The 25,955-nt window shown below is 36.3% G+C and overlaps 1 protein-coding gene across 1 annotated transcript in view; it reads right to left on the bottom strand.

The window, feature by feature from the left end:
• CNTNAP2 (contactin associated protein 2) overlaps positions 1-25,955 on the bottom strand; it is a 1,147,482-nt gene that overhangs the window by 539,876 nt on the left and 581,651 nt on the right. The gene's annotated exons all lie outside the window — the stretch shown is intronic.

The following is a 25,955-nucleotide window of genomic DNA, read 5'->3' as shown; positions in this document are numbered from 1 at the left end:
AACCTATTACCTTCAGTCACTGAGGGCTGCCCTAACTAGTAACACAGTTCTTTTCTATTTCTGTATTCAGTAGGCAGAATGCTAAATTTACCTCTGCAAAAAAGTATTATGTTAATATTGTGCCTATGGTGGTTGTATTACAATGATCATATTTTTAAAAATATGAGAAAAAATGAGTATTATGAAAAATTTAAAAGAATGCAAGTTCCAGTGAATCTCTTGACCTTTTGCCCTTCTCTTGCAACAATCTCAAGTGTATCCAGAACAGCTGCCTACTTCAGTTCTTAAGTGTACATCTACAATCAAATAATTAACCTTAAAGAATGTACTGAATATGTTATTAGTTCCATTAATATTGTTCTATATAAACACCATGCTCTGAAATTTCCCATCCCATGACCTTGGAAATCTCCCCGGGGAAATGGTGAAAGACCAGTTGCAGGCGTCATGTAAAACAGAGCCGAACATACCACAAAAAAAACCCACTACAGAGAAAAATGCTACTATACGGAATTTAGCTAAATGCAATTAATAGATCTTATAAATTTCTAATTTGTACATTTTTATGAAAACATATCATTTAATATCTTTGGATGTCTGCTATGCTGTATATTAGTATCTTTTGCATTATAATTCTCCTTCTTTCAAGCAACACAAATCCACAAGCTGTTGTCTCGAAACAACCACCTTAAAATAATGTTTTGCAATAACAGTTAAACAATTTTAAAATGAAAAGGAAGCAATATCCTTGTTTCAAGATGACATTAGTTATCCTACTGGTCCATCAAGCATTGGTCTTGGGCTTGACTTCTCTTCCAAAACTATCCAAGGAAGTCAGGAAAACCAGGAACATCTCCCTTTTTTCCTGGAGTACCTTTCTTTGTAATTACTTCTTATTGCTAAGGCTTCACATCAAGTATTTGCCCTTTCTTATATAACTTTCTGTGGCTGATGCCATAAACTGGCAGGATGAAACACTGGCAGCTCTAAACTAGCTAGTTAGGTCCTACCCTATGCATCTTTCCTTTTATTTATTCAGGCTGCTGGTTAGCTCTGCCCTTAGCTTTTTTCCTTAACTTATTCTTGAAGAGATTATATACTGTCACCCTAATCTTGAAGCATGTCTAGACAGCAGTGCAAGTAGAACACGGGTGGAATTTATTTTTGTTAGTCTTTGCTGCAGCTTGTCTTTGAACAAAGTCAAATTTTCCTGACTTTTCAGTGTCACCCTTACATAAAACAGATTGCTGCAGTGGGGCCATGAACAAAAGAATCCAAGGCAGGTCTGAAATTTGAAGCCCATCCAAAACTGCTCTGTCGTAATGTCGTTAATTAGCATAAATGCTAATGCTGGTGGTAAACTAACTGTGCAACTAATAACTAATACTAATTTTGCACTGTGGGCAAGAGAGCTCAGTGCATACTCACTCCACACAGATTTACCCAATTTCCTGATTCTGTTTTCATGATTATGCTGATCTCTGCATTTCTTCTACTGTTCTTAGTACCGAAGCTAGCTAATATAAGGTGACTTAAAAAATCTCAACAAAATCTACAATTATCTCAGGGACTGTTACATAAGAATGCCTCAAAGATGGTGAAACAGTTGTCATAAATAGGTCCTGGTTTCCAATAAACAGGTCTTGGCTAACTAAAGAGAATTGAAACTTAGCTTTGGTGGCCCATGTGTTATTTAGACTTGACAAATACTGCATATCATAAATTCCAGAAAGTACTAATTCAGCTGTAAGGATTTTATAAACTTACAGCATTTGGTCCTCAAAATAAGCCGAAACCATCTAGTTATCATTTCTGACCCCTTTTGAATTCATGCTCATTAGTTTGATGAACTGTATGTGATGACATGGAGTTTTTTCTTCGGGTAACACTTGAGCAAATTTCCATTTGTGCCATTGTCACAAGCACTTGGAGAGAGGACTGGCTCTGCTGTCCTGTCATAACAGCTTTTCTGCACCTGTTTACAGGCTATCAGCTTCTTAATAGCGTCACCACTGCTTGACAATTTTGTTTCAGGCATCTACCCACCAGCAATTGGATGGGTGATTATAGACTGGCTGTATTTGCATATAGACATGCACTCTGAGAAGCCAAATTAGATTCATGATTATTCTTCTTTGTATTCCAAAATGCATTTTTGACAATTTGAATAGTTTGTTCTGCTAGCCCGTTTGATTTAGGTGCCTTGGATGTTAGGTTATACCATGAAAGCACCCTTGATTTGCAAGCCTGAATTTCATATTATCATGGGATTTTCTGCAAAGTGCCTCATCAGAGATCCTACTTCATATAAGGAAGGATTTCATATATGTAAACAGTCTTTCACTGAGCATACTGCAAACAGGACCTAACTCAAAAGGACCCTCAAGTACAAGTCAGCTAGCACTGAAATCTTTGCCTTCAAAAAGAGGGCAATTAATTCATTTTGCCTAAAATTGTTGAGTATGCAATGGCTCTTTAAGCTATTGTGAAAAGTATCTATCTTTGGTATTTTCAATATTTAAAAAGTATATCAGAACTGTGTTCCAATTTAGCAAACGGTGGCTTCTCCAACATGTAATGACGTATGAGTACAACAATGTTTATACATATTGCCAATTATTAAGAATAACTCCGATGAGTTCAAACCATTACAAAAGAACAATCATGAACTAATAACATATTGTCCCTTTTGTCTCTAAGCATCCCACAGCAATTAACTTTTCCAATTTGTTTATGAACACATAACCGAGATATTCGTTTATCAAACTGATTTTTATTGGCAGAACACAGCATGTTTTCATGATATTTTTATAAACATATTCCCTGTTCCTCGTAACTATCAAGAAGTGGTTCCTGGATGATGCTTCTCCCATCAGTAGGGCCATACGTACTCTGAAATTTGCATTGTTGTAAACTTATTCACAACCTTCATAGCATCTACTGTTAATCCTAATAAAACCTGAATTTCTCTCTATTTGCTGAAAATATTCCTTGTGTAGTTTCTATACAGAATGACTGTCTTATAATGGCTTCTTATTAGGCAATTATATATGATTTGACCAAATGGAGGAGGTAAACAAACTCACAAGTGAAGCCACAGTACATGAACAAGTACAGTACAAGTGACAAACCCAGATGCTATTTCCCTGCTGTTTGGGAAGAGGCTACAACTTCTAGTAGGGAATCTGGAAGTTATGCTAGGTTCTGTCTTTTGTCATGTTGAGTGTTAACCTTGGTAAAAGAGAAAAATATCAAACTTCCAATCTCATGACACTGCAAGAAGAAAGAAAAGCTCCTCCTGTCTTACATTAATCCTACAGAATCTTCTGAAGTTGGGAATGTTATTCCACACCACCTATTCCCTGGGCCTGAATCCAGATCTTAACTAACACTGTATTTGCCTTAATCCATCTCTCTCATTTTGGGGTCTTCTCTCTCCCCTAAAAACTTTAGACTCTCCCTCCCCATCTCTTAACTGCTTGTAATTTCCTAAGTAAAAGAGAGAAAAAAGTGATACGTTATTGTTTCACGAATATTTTTAGAAGTCTTTTTAAATAACAGCTGTGAAATCATTGCTAATTTAAAAAAAAAAAAAAGCCTAAAGCTTCCATTAAGATTAAAGCTCTTAAGTATTAGCACTTCCTGCATAAATAGAAAGTAAATTGGAATCTATGCCCGGTAAGTTTGATTAATTTTTAATATGAAAAATCAAAGTATCAACTTTCAGTAATCTTTTTTGTTGGGTCAGGAACACATGACAACTTTAGTTCCTTTTCAGAACGGATTAGATCTCTTGGAAAGTTACATCTTTCTTAGACTGAGGGATGGCACAACCCTTCATGCTGATGCTGTGCAATTCTTCAGTTAGAGGTCTACTCTGGCTGCAGAGGTCTGCAGCAAGAGATTAGAAAGAATAAACTTTCCTATCATTCTTACTCCAAAATACTTGGTGGACTAATGAAAGCTTCTGCTCTCACTGATGAATAACTCTTACAGGGACTTCACATATAATTTAACTCTATCATTTTCTTTTATGACTCTTCTGGCCTTCTGTCTTTTCGCACAGACATAACTTTTTAATAACTAGTTTGTTAAGTTTTGGTACGAACTGAACAGGAACGGCCAATCAGAGTTTGCATCCATGCTTCCCTTTCAGCTGTCCTTTTCCCTTTCTATTTAAAATTTCTCATTTGAAAAAGGTAACCATAAGGAATAATATAAGTTCCATGCCATGGGAAATCTTGCATACATTGAATTGTCTTTATCCAGAATTATTTGCTACTATCTACAACCCATCCAAATATACAGAGGCAGTCAGGTTCTAGCCCATTATTTATTTCTTAGATACCTCAAAGCTAGTCATACTTTTTTCCTTATAACTATTTTAAATGTCTTTGTATCTAAAAATACTCACTGCTCTGTCTGCCAGTGCACCATTTACTTATATGTAACTTTAAAATTCTAGCTCAGATTTGTTAAGGCAATAGAGAGTTTTCTTTTCCTCCTCACTTACCACCTCACTGCCTATAAAGATCCACATTTCTAATATTGTCTCTGATTAAATAATACAGATCCATTGCAGGATATGGTGTTGTCCATAAATGTATCTATCTGCAACGGATCAGATATAACTAACGCAATTTGTGTTGAAAGGCTGTTTTTAAGAACATGACTTTGTTCATGAAATGACCGGTGATGACAAATAACAAAGAAATACTCAACTGATCATCAGATAAGTGAGACAATATGGAAAAATGGTACCAAAGACAGCAAAAAACTTCTTTTAACCTGTATATAAGGAAGCTTCAGTAAAGAGCTATTAAAATGCATATGCAATCCCATCATGACTTCAAAAATACATAGTTCTTACTCAGAGTAGGGATGTATGTTAAATTTTTTGACCCACGATGCTCCATATAGCTTAAGTGACTAATCTTAGAAGTAGTCTCTTTCTTTGTGCTATAATGCAGCAGTATAAATCTAGCGGTTACTGTAGGAACTCAAGCCCAAAACTGTAAAGGGAGAAAAAGAGAGACTGATTTTCCAACATACTTTCCACTCCAGTCCAGCAGTATTTCTATATATTGACCTCACAGGCTAGCTTCAGTAGGTTCCGTATCTCAGGTTTTCCCAGACATGCCATGTTTTTCCACAAGAAATTTTGGCTGAGCACTATTTGAGGCTTCTGTATGTTTACCCTGGCAGCCCAACTGAAGTTTGAAGTCTGAAGCTACTGGAGTATTTGTATTTCTGGACAGTGATCCAGAAACAGTAAGTTTTGCAGCAACTGAAATTAGTAATATAGCATTATAAGCATCAGAGGGAGTGTATATAACCAATAAAGCATTTTGCTCGATTTTATTAATTAAACGTGTCACTAAGTACTGGGACAGTAAAACAGAAGTTTGATGTTGATCTATTATTCCTGTGATCCACTTCGATTTCTTGACTGCAATTTACAGTATATTACTACACGTAAATTCCTTTTCAAAGCATTCAGTGACATCTTGAAAACAAACAAAAAATACCTTACCCTCCTCAATACTAACATGACTATGAAGAAGTTTCTTAAAGATGGAAGATTCTCACTGATGTTGACTAAATTTGTCTATTAAACGAAACACAAGAAAGAGATAAATATCATTTTGTTCAAAGGCCATTTTGTTCATTTGGCATATGAACAAATGAATGAAGTCATTTATCCAAAGCTCACCAACGTCTGAAAATTCCTTTTTTCTCCTGTTCAAAATGCTTTTCAGGAGCCATACATAAACATGAAAGCTTTACAACTGTGTCGTGGAAGACAGAGTTATGAACTGCCTTGATCATTTGTGAAAAAATTATGTTAAGTATTCAGAATAATGTTTTTGAACTACATGATGAAACAAATTAAAAAAAAAACAACCTTTAGTCAAATATTAGAATGTGCATGAATTTATCTTTTATCTTTAAACAGCATTTATCTTAATCTCTTTTTCAAACTCCATATTCAAATCGAACTAGACGATACACCTTTCGGTGAGATTACGTACTGATATGAACTTCCCAGAGAATAAAAAGATCCAAAAGTAAAGAGGCTACACATTTTAAAAACTCAGTTAAGCACCTTAAGGAAAAAATGCTACCATATAAAAGTCAGGTGACCACAAAGCACTTGGCAAAGAAGTTACTCCTGCACAACTTGCAGACATTTCAGTCACATACACTCCTTGACTAGCAAGTCTTCTGCTTCATTAGAGTGCAAACACATACACACAGGCTTGGAAAATGCATTTTGGAATTTATGACACATGTTAGACCACACCAGTTTCACAGACTTCATTTGGCTTGTACATCTAAAACCAGAGCCAAGGGAACTCAGTCCCCTTTGCTAACTGAAAATTTCCAGCAGTTCTAAGCATCATGAGGGCTTACACTGTTTAAACTTTAATTATTTTGGGAATTACTCATTAAAAATAGATTATACTATCCACAAACATCAGTAGTTAGTCTGTTATAGATTAGCTCCCCTTGCGCAATGCCACCTACTCACTGAAAATTCAAACTCCTGAGGCACAGTTAGTGTGACACTTGTTTAAAATCCTACCTTGCTCAATAGAAGCAATGCATATGGAATAGGTAGGGAAAAGTGCCTCTAGATCAGAGATTTTTATCCCACATAAACATTATGCTTATTATGTTAATTATGTATACAGTAGAAGTAGAGATGCATGTGCAGTGCATGGGTCACATTTACAGATTAAAGCTCTGGTAAAGAACCATCCCCATGTTGTCTTTTCTTGGTCACACATTTTATGGCAGCTTCTTTATGGATCCTGCTCTACATTCCCCTTAGGCAATAAAGAACAGATCTGCCATTGCACAGTGCAAGGCTTAGCTCCTGCCCTTAGAAGTGGAAGCCAATGATCACTATTTCAGCAATTAATGTTTAACAGTAGTTATACAAAAGGCTTCATGGAGACTGACAACTGTTTTAAGAACTGCTTCTGACCGTAAAGGCATGTGTCCCTGCAACATACAGGTTTCTCCATGGCTATAATATTTCTACAGCAACAAGAATATTATGATAGTTATGCAAATTATACAACTAGCCTTGACACCTCTAGAGCCTACCCAAAAGACAGATATCCTTTGCAGCTCCTGCTATAAAATGTGATTTCTTCTGGCAAAAGTCCATTTATTTTAAGGCATACATCAACAGATATGGCATTGGGTTAGACATAGGTCACCACTATGAAAAAGAAATCTTCCTGTAAGGGTAAGGAGAACTGGCAGCAACTGCCAGTAATTCGATAATACAGTCAAAATAAACCATACTTGCCGAAGTATACTTTATTAACAAAACTCATAACTAGTAATGTCTTACACCTAGGCACAGATGTTTGTAGTCCAAGACAGACTCCTATTAATGGGAGTAGGAGCTGTGCACACTAATATTTTATCACAATCATCCCTAAGGGCAGAAGAAAAGGATTTAAATCTTCACAGACATACACCAAATTTTAAGAAGGAAAAAGCCATAATGAACTCATTATGAATTTAGAAACAAAAGACTGTGTACTTTCCACTCTACAGTTGAATCATGCTGTAAATAATTGAGGGAAAAAATGTTTCTTCAACAAAACGAGAAAGTTTAAGAAGAGATAGAGGCAATGTATGTCTGTAACAGAAGCGAGGTGTAAAAAGCAGTTTGAAGAACTTGTATATTTATTTGAAGGTGCTGAGGAGAAGGAATTTGAAAATAATGGAGGAAAATAAATAGATTTCTGAAACATACTTAATCTATTAGATCATTCTTAAACTTTTAAAAGGCAAATTTCCACTCCATAGTAGAACTGGGAACTGAATCCAGAACACCAATCTGCTTCAGGAAAGTCAGCTGGTATACCCAAATTCACCTTTATAGTCAGGTTAAAGTATCCTGATTAACATATATCCATGGCCTTAGTTGCATAGAAATAAATAGTATTTTTATTCTTATAGTTAAAAAATATCTCACCAAGGAAGTAGGACGAACCACCCGCAATTATCACTATAAGCAGTGCAGACTGAAAGAGTGAGGTAGGTAATGCTATAGAGATCTGTTCAAAGTTGAAACCGATTTCCCATCACAGTACATACAAACATAGGATCTTCCTAAGTCTTAACAGAAAACGTCACTGAAGGAAAACAGACAGTTGTGAAATCATTTCATAATGCTGACAAGCAGCCAATAAGAAGGCTCATTTTGAGTTGTCACTAGAGATTGAATTGCACAATGGATCAAAATCATGACAGTACATCTGTGCAGTGGGGATACGGAGCAAGAAAAGGTTTAGGGAAAGAAAAGAAAATATCATAGTTTCATATCATAGTAAATATAAAAGAATTGCTCAATTGAAAAAATAATCAAAATAAAACTGTAACAATAAAACAGCACATAAGAAATAAGCTCCCTATCATATATACTTCAGGCTATCAAATAGGGCAAGCTACAGAAGAAAACAATTCAATTTCAGTGTAGTGCCTTCAAAATTAAAACTGATTTTTAAAAAAATCTGATATTCCTCAATTTAAAAATGTAATTATTAACTGAAAAAGAAGAACATCCTCAAAGTAAGAAAAAGAAGAGCAGAAAATATATTCTGCTTATCAAATAGACTGCTTGCTCCCAGCACTAAGCTGCTATCACAAACACCTTGATAAAAGAAGCACTGATAAGACATTGTGTGCCTTGAAGGATAACCTCTAATTAAGGTACTGTAATGTAAGGACGCTATAACCTTATTTTTGATTTATTATAGAAACTAAGAGATAACTTACTCTTAGTCTAATATTGTTCTTGGTCAATGACCTGTCCATGTAAGTCATCTTATTCCAGCCTTTCAAGATTTTAAAGCCCTGCTATGGACAGGAAAAAGGTTTATCCTCTCAGAGAGAGGTTCTACTCATTTTAAAAGGTAATTGCAATAAAAGATAAGATATTATCATCAGCTAGTAGGTGGCTTCACCAAGTTTGGTGTCTGTGACCTACACCAAGACATATATTCATCAGAGCCTCACATAATGGGCTTCTCTCAAATATGATAGCCATTGTAGTGCATTTTAAGATACTGGGCATGTAAGTCCTTAAACGGTTCCAGCTTAGCACCTGCCCTTGCTAATCCACCTAATACTACATTAAAGCTGGCATTTTAGTCGGGTGCATAGGAACTACCTTCTGTTCCAGTGCTGACAGGGATATGTAGAAAGGCTCAAACCAAATGTTCTGAATTACAGTTATATTTACCTATTTTTTTATGAACCAGGACACCAGGGTACAGGGTTAGTCCAGCAAAGAGCACACCACATGTCTCAGTACTGACAAAAAGCTTTGGTTATCAGCAGACAGTATCTACTCCTTCCTATTACTTCACAGAGGAGCCTAGCGTAGAGGCCCACTGCTCATGGGGTATGATCTGAAGCAACTTGTGCTCTGCTGTGACTTAGAAAAGAAATCATTATCTTGTAGATGACAGACAATGGAAGCACATGAGCCCATAACAAAGACAAAACCAGACACTGAAACAGGCCAGCCACAAGATTTTGAAGCATTAGTAGCCAGTGGCCAAAAACCACTGATGACTGATTGACTTAATTTTGAACAACTAAAGCCAAAAGCCCATGGAAAATAAACTGGACAATCATGCACATGGATTTTTAGGAATATACCATCAAGTTGCTAATGTGACCTTAGACGTTTGAACTTTGGGAAAATGTATCATCCTCAAACTTTATATATTTAACAATCTCTGTGCAGAATCAAAGAAATTTGTACATAACGTAAATACAGCCTAAAATTCACACTTGATAATTTGGAGGATTAGGTCCCAAGTCTCAGCAGGGATTCCCTGAAATGAGTCTTCCACTTTTCTGGAGCCAGACAATACCCAATGGACTATAGATAAAACACTACTTATAATTGCTCTAATTATAGAGGAACACATTAGAGCAAAATAATCAGTTTACAAAGCAGCAGAAGGTATATATATAAAAATATATGTGTGCATGTGTGTGCATATATATATATAAAAATTATAAACAAACAGGACAGACACTTCCTATCACAACCTGCAGGAAGAATAAGAGAAAAGCAGTATTTTTAAAAAAATACCTAAAAAGGAAATCTTAGCTATTCCATTCTGTTTTGAAGACGAAGTAATGGAAAAATCTACCATATCAATGCTGTCCAACAGTCTGTCAGAACAGCATACCCTCTTCAGACTGTTCTCAACTCCTTGAGATCCTGAGAGCCACTAAGTTTTGTTCTGTCCTGTTTGAAAGCCTGAGGAACCATTTGTTATTGGAACCCAAGAAAATATTTACAGTCAGTGGTCAGCTCGTTTCTTGATCCTGACCCTAAACAAAGCATCTTCATAGCAACCCTTTTGCCCAAACACATACCCAAACACGTATACCAACTTGCCCAAACACATACAGGACCTGCCATCATCCACACGAGCATACTCAAACAGGCACAGAACACAGTTCACCCCAGAAGATGCAACTATTATCTGCCACAACAGGCCCCTCTTTGAGTGCACAATGCATTCAACATAGATGACGCTGGCACTGCGATAGAGATGCTCAGGCTTACACTGATGAGCCAGGAGATAAAGGGGACATCAGGACACTACAGAGAGAAAGAAAAAGAAAACAGGTAAATGCTTCACTAGGGGCACGAATGGAGGGGAGGACTGTAGTAACATACTGAATTTCTTGCTCTGCTGACTTTACTGGCCTCACGACTTCTTGGAGTATTTCACCGCAGCCTTAGCTTTGGAGGTTTTTGTTGCGGACCTCCCAGTGTTTAGGACAGCATTGCCTGGAACTGTGATAGGCCCTCATTTTGCTGCCAGGGCAGCTAAGTTAAATCCTGACTGCTTCTCATATTTCATATCATTCAGCATGGCCACATTCCTCCCTAGGACTGATATACGACAAAGGAAAAACAAATGGCAGGAAATCCATCTGGACTAGAGGAAGTACTGGAGCACTCAACAGAATGGCTAGCATGCCATATTTAGGCAATAATATATAGGGAATAAGCCTTGTATAGGCAGATGCCTGTTTCATTTACATCATCGTATTGGGGTCCGCTAAATAAAATACAGGTGAATATCTAGATTAAATAAGCAGAAATAATAGACAGCTAAACTTGGAAGATTAATCTGGCAGTTTAGAGTTACAGTGGGTTTCTATTTCTTTTCCTGTTTTTCTTTTTTTTGGTATGAAGATGTTCAATTGCTGTCCTAACCTAAAAGGTGGCATACAAGGCACGACTCCAGATATAATGGGTGTTTCTCTGAAAATGGGCTGCATACATGCTAATGTGACTCCTCTTCGTCACCTACAGAACCCTGATACCATGAAGAAATATGTCTTTCTAAAACTTATGGTTTCATTGAATATAGAAGTTTTACTTATTAAAAAAAATCAAAAATCCATACTCTCAGTATCAGAGCATATCTGTGGATTAACTCAAAAATCTCTTTATGATAATATATCATTAAATGACACTGAATTTGTCCAGGGAATTTTATGGTCTAACACTACCTCAAGCTCTTTTGGATCATTTGAATTTAGTCTTTTAGTTACTGTAATGGATTTAGGTTAGCTAAGTGGAAATATTCAGCACGGACACACTATCACATTCATTGTGCTGATCCTTTGAGATTGGTATAGTTAACATGGTTCATATCTCATTCACAAAGAGCTTTATGTGAGCATAATGTTACTGTACGTTAAATCCAGCTAAAAGTGACATAGTTTAATGCTTCATAAATTCTCCAGTTTGCCAGCCAACTGCATGTAGCAAGCTCAGCTGACAAGGTGATCTGTACATCATTGCTCATGGTGATTTATGCTGAAGGACTATAATTAAATGCGTTTCTTTTAGCATGCTCCATGATCAGCATGCATAGCAACATGCCATCAGCCCACAAGCTGCAGAGCTTATACTAATTTTATTTTATCTTTCCGTTGGCGCAATAACAGGTTACATAGTGTATGTGCTGATAACCCAAAGAAGCAGAAGTAAATACTAAATTCTGCTATACTGGGAATGATATAATGCACTGTGGCTCAAAGTTCATACATTCAATCTTGCTCTGTTAACTATCTGAGACCTGAAACTCTGGGGAAGGTGACAAAGCTACAGAAAAGACAGAATGTACTGACACCTAAGTTAGCAGATGTAATAGAGATACTGTTATTGTGAACTCTTGAAGTATGAAAGTTTCAGGGATTCATGATCCCCCTGTTTCATGCACATACACAAATTGCTTCAAATAAATCACTAGAGCAGAAAGAAGCCCAAAACAAAAATCCCCCTATCTCATGGACATAACATGACATTGAAATGCGTCTCATCTGCTTGCTACCACAGGTTACTAGGAACTCGTTGCCTCAGGACACTTGTTTCTGAACAGGCATCCTACTGTAAAAAAGAATGTAGTCCAGGATGCTGGTCTGATTTTCTGTCTCTGCGAACAGCCCCACCTCAGATGTTGCCTGCTCTGAAACAGTGATAGGATTTTTGCTCCACTGAAAGAAAGGAAACAGTTGGTAAACAAAGGAAGATTCACATCTGAAGAGATGTGTACAGATGCTGGGATAAGACTACCAAAAATTCATTGCCAAAAAAAGAAAAGGCCTCCATCTCTACTTTAATTTGAAGCAAAGCCCATTTCTTTACTACACCTGTTTTGTAATAACCTTTCCAAATACACCAGTGTTCTATAGTTTATGTGAGTATGCACTCATCATTTAAATCCCAATGATAAATTTAAGCTTATTGCTTTCAGCTTTTACTTATAAAGATCTTGATAAATTAATACTATTAAAATTAGCAGTCAGGTGATCTTAATTAATTTTTTTAAAGATCATATCTTCTAAAGGATGCCTGTCCTGCAACCTGATTCCCTAAGATGTATTATGGACATTTTGGTAACAAGTTTCATCAAGACTTAGTTCCCTGAGTATTGATAAAGTGGATATTTTAATGAAAGGGGAATAATCCATAACGATCAAAGCCTTTTCGTAACAACTGTGCACTTGGTCATCATGTTTAACATAAAATTTAGTAGATATTTTCTTATGCCAGTGATCTGCACCATTTTAAATAAATAGAAAAATTGAATACATAAAAGATTAATTATGCAGCAACTATATGTGGTCATAAATGGAAACACTGGTAATTAAACTGATGTCATGTTATTAAAAATATTTTGAACAAAGTGTAAGAATTGACTTAGAGTTAACAAATGGTTAAGAGAGTTATTAAGAAATGCTTATTAAGTGTTACAGGTAATTACAGATTTAAATAAGTTGTGCAGTGCTTACTATAATCACAGCACTTCTACTGACATATTTACACTCCTTACTGATCAGACACATAATATACTCTCAGCATTCATGTATCTTTTATAAAAATTTTATAAGTGGAAACTTAAATATGCAGCATATCCAGTACTACTTGTCTGCTTTTTGAGTCCAAGGAAAAAGATTCAAAATTTATAGAAATTAATCTTTGGGCTGAATTCTATTTAGAGGTAAGCAGTTGTCATTATTGTTTAATGTTGCATGTAAGTATTTTAGGGCAGAAGTTGACTCAGACATTAATGCTGTTCAGGCCAGCTTCTTTGATAGTTTATATCAGCACATTACCAGCATTTGTCCTCTTATTTCATTTCAAAACTTGTAAAATATTTTTAACATAAGGGAGTTTGGTATTAGTGGCTTCTCATCTGAAAAGGTGACCTTTGAATGATGCAATGGAAGACGCAGTCTAAGCCAAGATCAAATCTTAGCTGAGGTGATTTTAAGAAACTGAGATAAAGGGCTATTTTCAAATCAAGGCTTTTTGTGATAGCAGTTTTCCAGCTTATTGATAAGTTTTGCTCACTTTGATAGAAAGCTGCTTGTTGCTGTAACTCAGCTGAAATTTGAAGTACTATGTACAGACACTGTACTGTTCTCAACTATCTCCACCAAAATATTCCTGTTGCTCTAAATGAGGCTCAAACAAAGGAAAGTATGTAGGTACTAGATTTTAAAGCAGATGTTAAAAGGAGAGTTTCCATAGAGAAATCCCTTGGGAATACTAGCTACAGGATTTATTAAGCTTTGCTCACCTCACCCAGTCCTCAAGAAAATCAAATGAAGCTGTGTGCCATCCACCTACGCAATTTCTACATCATCCTAGGAGGAGTTAGAAATCATATGTTAAGTAATGCTGTCATAAGGACATGTGATGGAATCCTACTCCCCAACTAAACTCTGTCTTCTATCGTAATATAGCACATCAAGTAGGAATTATAAGCAGATCAAAAGGTCAGCTCTCTGTTACAATGAGAATAAGACAATAGTCAAAAGCCACAATACTGGGGGCTATAGAAGCTACAGGTAAAACACAAGTTAACAAAACTTTGTAAAGACTAAGGTGGTGCTTCTGAGTTCTCAGAAACCCTTATATATTCAGAGTTTTGAAAAGACACACAGTCTGGTCTGCATGAATAAAAACCTTTTTTTCATTTTTTTATGCTTCACAGGTTTAGAATGGGGAAGAAACAGAGAGAGAGAGGGAAAGAGAGGAAAAGAGAGAAAAAAGAGAGCAAGAAAAAAGAGGGAAAAAAGAGAAAAGAAAAGAGAAAAAACATATTGTTTCTCTCTAGTTTCAGACATAAGATCATCTAGAAAAAGCAAACTGTCTTGAGCACTTCTGTTTCAACTACAAAGAGTATCGCCTAGCTTACAATTCTGCTGTCCAATGGAAAGAGTTTAAGTTAAGAGAATTTATCTCTAACTTTACATTGAGACACTTAAAACACTGTTCCAACTTCCACTGTCATTTTAAAGAGGCATATAAAGAAAAGCCAAAGCCCTCTTATTTAGCCTAAGTCCTCTTATTCAAGTTATGTGGGAGTTGATTTATGCAAAAGAGCAAAAGAGCAGACTTTCCACTTGATACTTTGTTGAATGATAAACATAAGAATCATAGGATCATAAGAATGTCACCTAAATTCTCGTTATCATCACAATCACAGAATAATTTAGGTTGGAATTGACTTCTGGAAGTTATTTAGTGCAACCCTTGGTTCAAAGCAGACACAATTTCAAACTCAAATCAAGTTGCTCAGGGCCTTGTCCAGCCAAGTTTTTAAAATCTCCAGGGATGGAGATTCCACAACCTCTCCGGCAACCTGCTCCAAGAATTAATCTACTCTGTGATTTTTCTTTTTTCCTTATATCGAATCAGAATTTCCTTTATTGCAAGCAATTTGTAACTGCTGCCTATTGTCCTTCAGGGAGAAATCAGTATCTGAACCAAGATTACCATTTAATATTGTACAAATATTTCTTTACTATGCTATTTAATAACAGTATTTTTTGTTTTCTACTGTTCTGGAAGTACTCTATAGATTAAATAGACTTGTGAATAAGCACATTAGCATTTGTGTGAGTTTGTTTATCCCTGAGTTTAGTTTATTTTCCTGGCAAATCTCCAAGAAGCCTTTCATACCCAATGTTTGCAGTCACTAGTGCAGGAAATGAAAGAAGATGCTATGTAATATATACGGAAAGAAATAAATACATAAGCGGAATGAATACTTTAGCTATAAACTCTGAGAAACATTGAGAACTAAGTCACTTCTAGTAAACTTCAACAAGAGTTGTATTTTGGATGCGACAGAAGTGTTGTGGTACTGCATTTTCATATGCAAAGTAGAAACAGCATTGCTTGGAAGTGTCAATTCATATTTCTGCCTGTATCTGTTCTTGCATATGTTTGTACAATTGCAGGTACTGTTCATACCAAATCTGAAAGATACAGAAGTTGTTTTCCTTTTGCTTAGAAGAAGATATGAAACATTCATATTATTGTCAAAACTCTGCCAAATTGTGGACCAAATGAAATTTGCTGGCAAGCATTTCCTCTTTCCAGTTATCACAAAAAGCATGGCAAAATACTTGCAGCTTTTCAGGATGAGATCCTGTAGGGTTTTCAAGAATGGCAGCAAAAAAGCTCTCTTTGAGTTCTTTCTTCCTTCCTTGTTGGCTTATTTGGTTTGCAGCTAATAATGAGCTGGATTTTATTTAGTTCAGCACATGTAAAACGAATGCAAAAATTCCAATAACCCACTATACACAGAGCCCAAGTGCCTGATTTCCACAACAGAAATAGATGATTGCTCATGGATTTTTAAAATCAGATTTCCTTTATGGAAACAAAACAAATCAACAAGAAAGCTCCCACAGAGCAGCTGGGCCAGGTGAATTTAGTTCTCCTCTAGGTGAAAAGAGAAATGAGTTCTGCTGCCTTCCTCCCACTCAGGCTCCTTCTTCTCCACTTGAAAAAGGTCATTATTCCACCTTCAGAACAATACTCTCACACTCCACTGGAAGTTTTAGCTTTTTATTTTCTGTTCACAAAGAATACACTTTGGCTTCCACTTCTGACTATCAAACAGCTGAGTTTCCTGTATATCAAATAAAACATAACAACAAAACCTCAGCGCTCAGCAAGACTGCTGGGCATCCCAAGTACCTTTAAAGTCCTGCAACCTAGTTATGTTTTAGCCCAAGACCTTGATTATTCTGTAATACAAAGAGTTAGTATGACTGAAAAAACTTATATGAATATGAAGAGATTCTTTCAAATCATGTCAGTACACCTTACCTGAGAACAGAACCTCTCATTTACATAGACAGACATCAAGAACAGGTTTTCTTTATCTAAATTCATTACAAAATATATTTTAAAAAAGACCACACATGCTCCTCAGACGGGAAGTTATGGAGGCAGGAGGAGAAACAAATACAATCACGGGTTTTGTATGTTCTGTATTTCCAGCAGTGAATGGTGAAATTAAGCAAACTATTAACTGAGGCATGTATGCACCCATGTACAGGAACTCTAGGAGTAAGAACTTAGATATTATTATCAAATCAGTGGAAAAGCTCCCATAAGTGTCAGTGAGGTTAGGAAATCAGAAGAGCCAAAAGAGAAAAAAACCCTGATTTTTGAAAACACTTCACTGAAATAATCATACAACAAGAGAGGAAACAAGAGAGGAAAAGGCCCGTTTGAATAAGGACCAGAGTGTGTTCCTTCAGGATACAGGTATAATTTAATTTCAGTATAATTTTATTAATCAAATCATAAACACTTTTTGTCAAGTTAGGGCATTTTCTCCGTTGAGGTAAGCAAAATTTTTTTCCCTTCACCAATTCTTTGACAGTAAAAGCTCCCAGCAGTGTTTTAAGAGACCCTGAAAGAATTAAAAATGGGATTAGTGGGGCTGGGAAGGGCAAGAAGTTACATATGGACCATTCATCATTCCAGTCATGTGCAGGTATCCAAGAAATCTGGACTCTAAGTATTATATCATTTGGACAGAGTGAAGGGGCACAGACAAAGCATCTCTTCTTAATCTGATGTTTCTAATATTTTTGGAGCCCATCTTCAAGACAACAGCAGAACTTCCATGGACAATGATTTCTACATTTACCAGAATGATTAAAATAAAGCTTCCCCAAAATCTGTTTTGGGCTTTCTTGTTACAGTGCAAAACCACTAATTGCTTTATTTGCTCAGCCAATTGGGTAAATCAAGTAAGAATCATGGCTAGCTCAATCCTGACAAGAAACTGAACCAATAGAAAGCCAAGAGAAGCTGGAAAATGGGTGTTACTTTTCTAACTCCTTAGCTATTTTCAATCTAAGTGAATGGGTAGCCTAAATATCAAACATTGCTTAATCATCTTTTTTTTCACTAAAATTTGAATAGCTGGAAATGCCACTAAAAGAGATATAGTGAGTAACACTTGGAGGTGACTCCTCTTAAAAGCCAGTCAAACTGAAGCTGAGAGATGATTATACCCTATGTCCAAGACCCGACATATGGTGCCAACCAGACTGAAACAAAGTCCACTGGTGGGAGGTAATGACTAACATAATAGTAAGTTAATTGTGAAATACAGTGCTAACTCTGATTTGGGGAAGATAATACAGGGTAAAGAATGACCCATTCTTCTTTATTCCATATCTCTTTTCCTAAGTTTTACTTTGATTGCTTTATTGTGCTGCATTATTGAATATCCTAAAACACTTTTGAGTCACACATTAGTATGCTTATATGTTTAAGTGATAAAAAATATGCATTCTTATTTCTAGCAAGTATTTCAAACACCTTGACATTGTCTTGGGTTTTAAAAGTGTAGTTGCACAAAAGTACTCCCAAAAAGGATACAGATTTCTAAGACATTTTTAAGACATTAAGAAATGTAAAAGTGAAGCAATTAGACAGAAAAATGGTTAACCCTTTACCATTGAATAAATGATAATTCTGAAAAACTGGGGTTCGAGGGAAGACAGGTTGTAAGACTCAGACTATACCATCACTTGATCTGAAGTGTATTTATATCCCTCTGATGATTAATCAATATTGCCTTTACTTCATATCATAGTTTACTTATTGATTCCTAAATTTGATGCTGGTATATGAATCAATATAAGATAAACTACAGCTCTACCAGTTCAAATTTAATCAATTAGTAAGTTTCTGCATTTAATTTAACACACTAAAAATATGTAGAATCTGGGGTTTTATCTCAATATTGCACACTTCAAAACTCAACACCTTCTTAGACTCTATCTGAAAAGAACGTATATAGAAGCTGATGGGATACTAATCCAAGAAGAGCTAACAGCTAGTCATCTAGTCTGATAACCATAGTGCAATTCAACTAATCTAATCCTACCATTGTACTCTGAGGCTGAGGTTTGTTTTTTACATTTCAGAATATTTTTCTATAAGCATAAAATATTAGCAGTTACAACTTTAGTGAACACATATATGCCATATGCCACAGATTCATATATATTTATTTTTAGGGAATTCTGGAAATAATCTTTTGTATACCATTATGATATTCAAAAGTATAAGATAATGAATCAGTAATTTCTGCCAAGTTAAAACCTTCAATGGAAAGCATGTGTGTGTACCATTTTCATATGTACTATCCCAGGAGATTTAAAAACGAGGCATAAAGTCTGACATACTCTTTGGACATGGTATGACTTGGAAGCCCCATGCAATGACTTTTTACTCAGGGGAGCAGTAAGCTCATTGATTGCAACAGTTGCAATACACTGCCTGTATTTATTTGGAAATGCACTCTGGTGCCCATCACCAAGCATACACGAGCCTAGCATTTATAAAAGCAATTGCTTAAAAAATGAAAGACCAGTCTCTCCACTCTCAGCACTGAAACTCGCTCTTTGTCAAAACAAAAATGAACAAATCCAGTCCCTGTTCCTGTCACTGATCTAAACCGAATATCCTTCCAGGCACTGACCTTGCTGATAAGGCTTAAGAATGAGCTCTGATGCTGCTTTCTTACACATACATGAAAACAGACATTACTTGCCACACTGCCCCACAAAAAATCTGTCATCTTATGGGAGAATCTGTGCCATTGGCCTTACTTGTGTGTACTCTCTGCTGATGACAACAGCCTTAACTCTCTGCCTTAACAAATACATACTGGCTGCTTGTATGACAAACTACCAGCACAGATTTTTTTGAAGGCCTTCAAGTATTCAAGAATTTCATAAATACTGCAAACAAAACAAAAAAAAAAATTATTCACAGGAAAGAGTATTAAAATAGCTGAAATTCTTTACTCGGAGGTTTTAATTTCATTCTAGCTGCATTTACAGGTAAATTCACCATGTCACAGGAACACAGAGCTTCCTGGCCTCAGAGGTGAAAAATACCCTCAAGACAATTCATCTTCATTATATAAAAGAAATAAATGATATAAAGTGACAGAAATGTTATAGAGCATGCTTTTCCTGGCAACAGTAGGTAAAAGAACAATCAGGATCAAAAGACTGCAGTATTCCACATTTCCAGTAGAGGACAAAATATTTCCTGGCACGTCGGTACATAGAGAGTATTTATTTCAGAGACACAGCACAAACACATCAGCTGGGAATAGGCAGAAATATTTCCTCTCTCTTGCTCACCTCATCGCTCTACTCCATGGAGACCCCTGTTGCCAGGAATTACCGGCACGCAGAAGCCACCTCACTTGAGAAGTAACGCAATAAGGTGCAACGGTTAAGCAGTTCTGCAGTGCTGGAGGAGGACTTTTACCTTCCATTACTCCTATCAACACCAGAGATCTCAGCAGATCTCCCTGGCTCGTTCCCCTTTTGGCAATCTGACTGGCTTGCTCAGGTCAATGCCTCACAACTACCATCACCTTAGAACTGCATAAAGTCCCTTCCAATAGGCTGGTAATCAAACTTTGACTTCAGGCAGTGGAACCTGTAAGCATAACTGGGATTAACTGCAGAAGATGTCATGTACGCGTTCTACGATCTCCACTGGCTTTTGATTGATTCCCATTTCAAAGCTCTACTCTTAACTATTAAAACTGTTCATAGCTGATTATAGTAATCTTCAATTTGCAGTCATTCCAGATCACCTGGAACTGACAGAGAAATCTAAACTAAATATATGTAAAAAATGAATCTTTCAGAAGCAGACTGTGGGTCCTAACTTGTGCAACGCAGTCTTGGGGGGAGACTGGATTCCATGTGAAATAATTTTAAAAATACACCTGTTTGCAGAAACCTACCATGTATAAAAAAACTAAAAGAAACCAATGCAAGCATCAAATCTTAACAACATGATTGAAAAGTTATTTTTCCCTTACCATTTTCTGCTATGTTGAGTTTACACACTTGTTATTTGCAGGCTTCAGGCTTTTGAATTAGAGGAGACAGACAGAAGTCATGCCTGAATTACACAGCCTGAACAAGTATATTTTTTTCACCTGAGCTTTACATACACAATGTATTATCATTATATACTTCTTTAACAGAAGTGGCCCAAAGTAGTGGACCTGTCCAGCACTGTTCAAGAATTGAAAGAGAAGGCAAAGCCTGGAGAACAGCAAAGGTTGCTATTTGATACACACATGTGTATCAAATCCTATTCAGGGGCATTTGCAAGACACATCAATGAAAAATAAGAACTTTAAGTGCCTTCTCATTTCCAGAATTTTAGTTATTGCATTTACAACTATACCTAAAGTATTACTATTCATAACCTAAGAGATGAACTATGTAATTTATCTTTAATATTTGCTACAGCACAATGTGATCTTCGAAACAGCTGTACAACAATAGTCTAATTCAAGAAGTAAAAGGCTAAACTGTACACTAACTTTCTAGTTGGGAAACATGTCAAATGTTAGAAGATATTCTGAAATGTCCACAATATCAACAGAGCAAATAATGGAAGTCTTAAGATCACAGTCTGCATTTGCCTAGGTTCCTGAAAATCTTGTTCCTTATTCCATTGCAATGTAGAGGAGATACAAGGTAATACAAGTCCGGGGCAATCTGCATATCTGTGGGAATTTTCAGAGGTGTCTTTGGAGAAGTAACAAAGCCAACCAAGTAGCCCACAAAGTCTTGCCTTTGTTTTTCCCACTCAGCCCTCATTGGGTGTTTGTCTAGTCTAATTTACAAATGCTTTGTAATGTCCGTATCTTTGTTCCCAGGAGCTTTTCCCATTTCCCCATGATTCTTGATAATCTTGAGGTAAATGTAACAAAGGCATGCAAATAAATAAAAAGGGTGGGTATATAACCAATTAAACAAAAAGAGCCATCTCTTAAAAAAGTTTCATTACACTGAAATATGCTTTTTTAAAATTCTATGTTCTGTTGAATAAAGGTGAATAACAAGAGTATATGGTGCAAGTTGGATAGTATTCAGATATTTACATACTAATTAAAAAGTCTTCCTTGAAGGACGTTAAAGTATTTTGAGGATTTACAGAAAGATTTAGCCTGAGACAGACATTTCAGATGATGGTTTTCAGCAATTAATTAGTCAGGATAATCAAAGATTCCAACATTTTCAAAGCACTGTCAAACATGCCAGTTTGTTCTTCAAGTACGTATTTCCATTCCACTGTCTTTGGATGTTACAGATCACTTCTGCTGCTTCGCTAACTCATAAAATGCAGATAATTTCATCTGCAAGTCCAGCATTAAAAAGTGTTTCAAATATCACTGCACCTAAATAACATAAATTTCCCTTTCTGGAATACGCACTTGCAAGATTTTTAAGATTTCAGAAACAAACCAACCAACCAAACAACTCTAACTTTGGAGCAGCATAGGCTAATAGCACAGAAAAGAACCAGTACTTTGAGCAAGTGCCTGTTAAATGGAAACGTTCTTTGAAAAGTCTGTTGGGTATAGCTGTTTCTATGTCACAGGGGTATCAGTTGCAGTTGTCTTTGAGATCCTCATACAACAAAGAGAATAACAGAATCCAAAGGTGTTATTCTAATATTACATATCACATAGATAAGCTACTGGTAAAAGAGAGAAGGCAAAGACAAATCACTTGACAACTTTTAAAATTACCTCATGCCTTTATGAAACATAAGCACATTATGGGCAGGATTGAGAACCATGTAATTAAAAATTAATTTTGGCATGGAGTGTCACAAAAACACAGAAGACTTTGGGATGACTGATAATGAAACCATAATGCAAGCCAGCGTATAAAAAGGTGACTAAACCAGACATGTTCTTCATTTTTACAACTGATTCTAAAGTGCAAGTGTATAACTAATATAATACCAGATTGTTCATGCACAATCTATTACTCCTTCTTTATCAAGAGCTCAATAATTTGGTACAGTTTTAAAGAGTATTCTTCCACAAAACAGCCTCTATCTTAATAGAGATATCTTCCTTTGTGCACATGTGTAACTTAAACAGGAAAACCTATTTTCCAACTTACTGGGTTTCTTATGTACTACCATGGGTAATTGATACTGCCTTTGAAAAAGAGAATGTGTGCAGTTTGTATTTAAAAAGAGGTTGAAAGTTTCTGAAAGCATTTTTATTTTAGTCTTTCCACAGAAAGAAAGGCTGTCCTTGATTAAGACTTCCTTTTAAAATGTTGCTTGTTCTCACTTTTGAAAGATAATATGTCCTAAGGTTTATGTTGTCTAGAGATGTTTGGTCTTCTGCACAAGGGCTAATATGAGACATTTGGAATGCATACTGGGTGTTTCACTTTAAATATGATTTACTTTTCAGTTACTTAAAATTGTACCAGTTCCGTACTAGAACTGAAAATTAGGGACACAGACTACAGACAAATTAGAAAAGAGAGAATGAAACTAGCTGGAAAAAGAGTAAGGACATGAAGTAGAAACAGGTTGAGAAGAATGGATTGAGACTGGATAATGACATCAGGCGAAGTAAGGAACTGCAATGTGTCGGAAAGCAGAAAGTGGCAGCTGGACAAAACATAGGAAGAGTCAAAGAATGAAAACAGCGGTAGCTGGACAAGGAGGTGGGAAACAGCAGTCTAGGACTCAGCCTTGCTAGGAAAGGAAACTAGGGTCAAATGGGAAGTCAGGAGATGAACCTGAGGACTGGTTAGGAAATGGAGCAGCAGATGACTAACTTGCAGAGCAACAGAAAGGAAAACAAAAGAATCTGTCAAGCCGAGGAGGGGAACAAGCAAAATAATTTGTTAAATGGGAAACACTTCTTTCTAGATCACAGAATAGAACGAAGGATTTTTTATTTCTGTCTGGTGTTTGCCCGTACATAGAATGGCAATGTATCATAGCACACTGGCTCAGCCTAGGTCTGCAAGATGGATGCAAAGTTCCTGGCCCTGCTGATGAACCCTTCCAAATGGTTGTCACAGTGATTCCATTTGTTGTTGTTGTTGTTGTTGTTGTTGTTGTTTTTCCTCCATGATGTTTGGCCAGGATGGTCCTAGAGTACAGCCTTAGGATATGAAGCTGTTGCAGGTAGGTTTTTCCAGCTCATTTGTTAGAGAAGTTGGAAGGCAAATGTAGTAAAGCAGTAAACAAGAAAGGTAAGCGCAGGAAGTGCAGAAATGCTGCCCTGTTCAACTGGATACCTTTTGCCTTACTTCTACCACAGAGTTCATATTTGATTATAGCTAGTAACAGAAACATTTCCCAGGTGGTTACCAACTACACAGTCCTCACTTCTGCGGTATCTCACTTGATATTCTGGGGACCTACTACATAGAAGAGCTAAACACTAAGAGCTGTAAATCCAGAAATTACACAGCACAACCAAAGCAACTCACACTGGTGAATGTTTTTCGTTTTTACTTCGGTGTTTCGGCATGCCACGTGCAGAAGCAGATAAAAGAGGACAACAGATGTGAAAAGAAGTCTTTGTGGGGCATTCTCATATGTGCCACAGGAAAGGCCATGTGGAAATCAGTAATTCTACAGAATTAAAGCAATAAATTAGGCTTACAACTACACTTCTGAGTGAGGGAGAAAAAACAAAAAACAACATAATGAATAACCACTCCTGCACAGACCATTTTATGCACTGAATGAAATGGAAGAGTTATTTAATTAAAAAGTTTCTTACTGCATATAGTAAATGGGGTCAAACTAAAGTTGCAGAAGCAACCTTATCCTATATAATTCCTAATGTTTGAATGTTTTACTTTGCAACTATGCTAGGTCTTTGCATGTACAAGCAAAACATAAAACATGTAAACATGACTGGAAATGCAACAGTAGCAGTGCATTGTGCAAATAGCTATACCAACCTTAACAGGTTTTCCAGTCTGAGCTCTTTTGTTACTGCTTGAGAAAGCCGTTTTTAATTTGTCCATTCAAGAGAGACAAAGAAATTATTTCAAAAGTTTACGGATTATTAAAGAACAAAGCGTCCTCCAAGCAGAGGTCAACCAAAACCAGCAAATTCCTAACTGGAAAAAGGGGTTCCCCATAAAAACTAAGGTAATAAAAATACATCTCATGTCCTCTTGTATTCATTTTAGATAGGTAACATTGCAAAGTAAAGAAGTTTAGCTGTTCTACAAAATACAAGTTACTTAGTGGTACCCAAAGGATTGTTATCTTGGACCAAAAAGTACTTGATATCTGAGAGCAGGAGCAAATTGCTCTTCAGTGAATGCTCTGAAAATGAAGACTACATGTCAGGAAGCCAAATAGCAACAAAAAAGGTGGTCTATAAACCAAAATTTATTTCTATTGTGATACTGGCACACAGGACAAAAAATGACCCTTTTATCACTGGCTTACAAGGGGACTTTTTTTAAAAAAAAAAAGTTTCATTGCTCTATCAAATGTTATGGTATTCTCATATGGTTCTCATGAAAGGTATTCCTCCTAGATTCAGATGATCAAAAAGATGATAATGAAGTTTTTTTTTCTTTAAACACTAGGAATGAGCGATTTAGCTAAGGACAGTCATCTTTCTCAAAACATACATAGACAATTTAGAAAACCAAAGGCCTTCTTACAATATTCAGTGTGGAGGGAACAGCCTGCAAGATTTACTTTGATTTTTGCTTCAGTTATATATAAACACTTCCATGCAATTATTCAGGTATGATTCTTTTTTTTTTACTTTTTAGTTCATTATAACGACCTTCTAAGCCACGATTTCATGACAGGAAGTATTTGGAATAGGTACCAGTTAAGGCTATTCCTGTCTTTTCTCTTGCCCCTCATTTCCACCCCTGTGCTGCAACATACTGACTTTCCAATTCTGCTGACAAATCTGTTTCTGGAACCACAGCTGTGAACCTGATCAAAGAAGAGATTCAGATTAAAAGAACATTTTCACAGGCTCTTTCTAAAGCTGTATCTTGAATACCTTAAGCCAGTACTGCTACAGAATTATTTGCAATGTAAAATCATGGACTCTCTAACTCCTCTAATCACAATGCCACAATAATGATTACAAAAATGTATAATGTTCTTTTACTAACAGGCCAGAAAACTGCCCAACCTCATGGAGATCACTGGACACAGCAACCTCCCTCGGGGCATGATCATACACTCTTCCTCTAGAAAAGCA

Source organism: Dromaius novaehollandiae, chromosome 2 (assembly GCF_036370855.1).
Source record: "Dromaius novaehollandiae isolate bDroNov1 chromosome 2, bDroNov1.hap1, whole genome shotgun sequence".
In the NCBI taxonomy this organism is placed as follows: domain Eukaryota; kingdom Metazoa; phylum Chordata; class Aves; order Casuariiformes; family Dromaiidae; genus Dromaius; species Dromaius novaehollandiae.
This window is presented reverse-complemented; position numbering and strand designations above follow the sequence as displayed.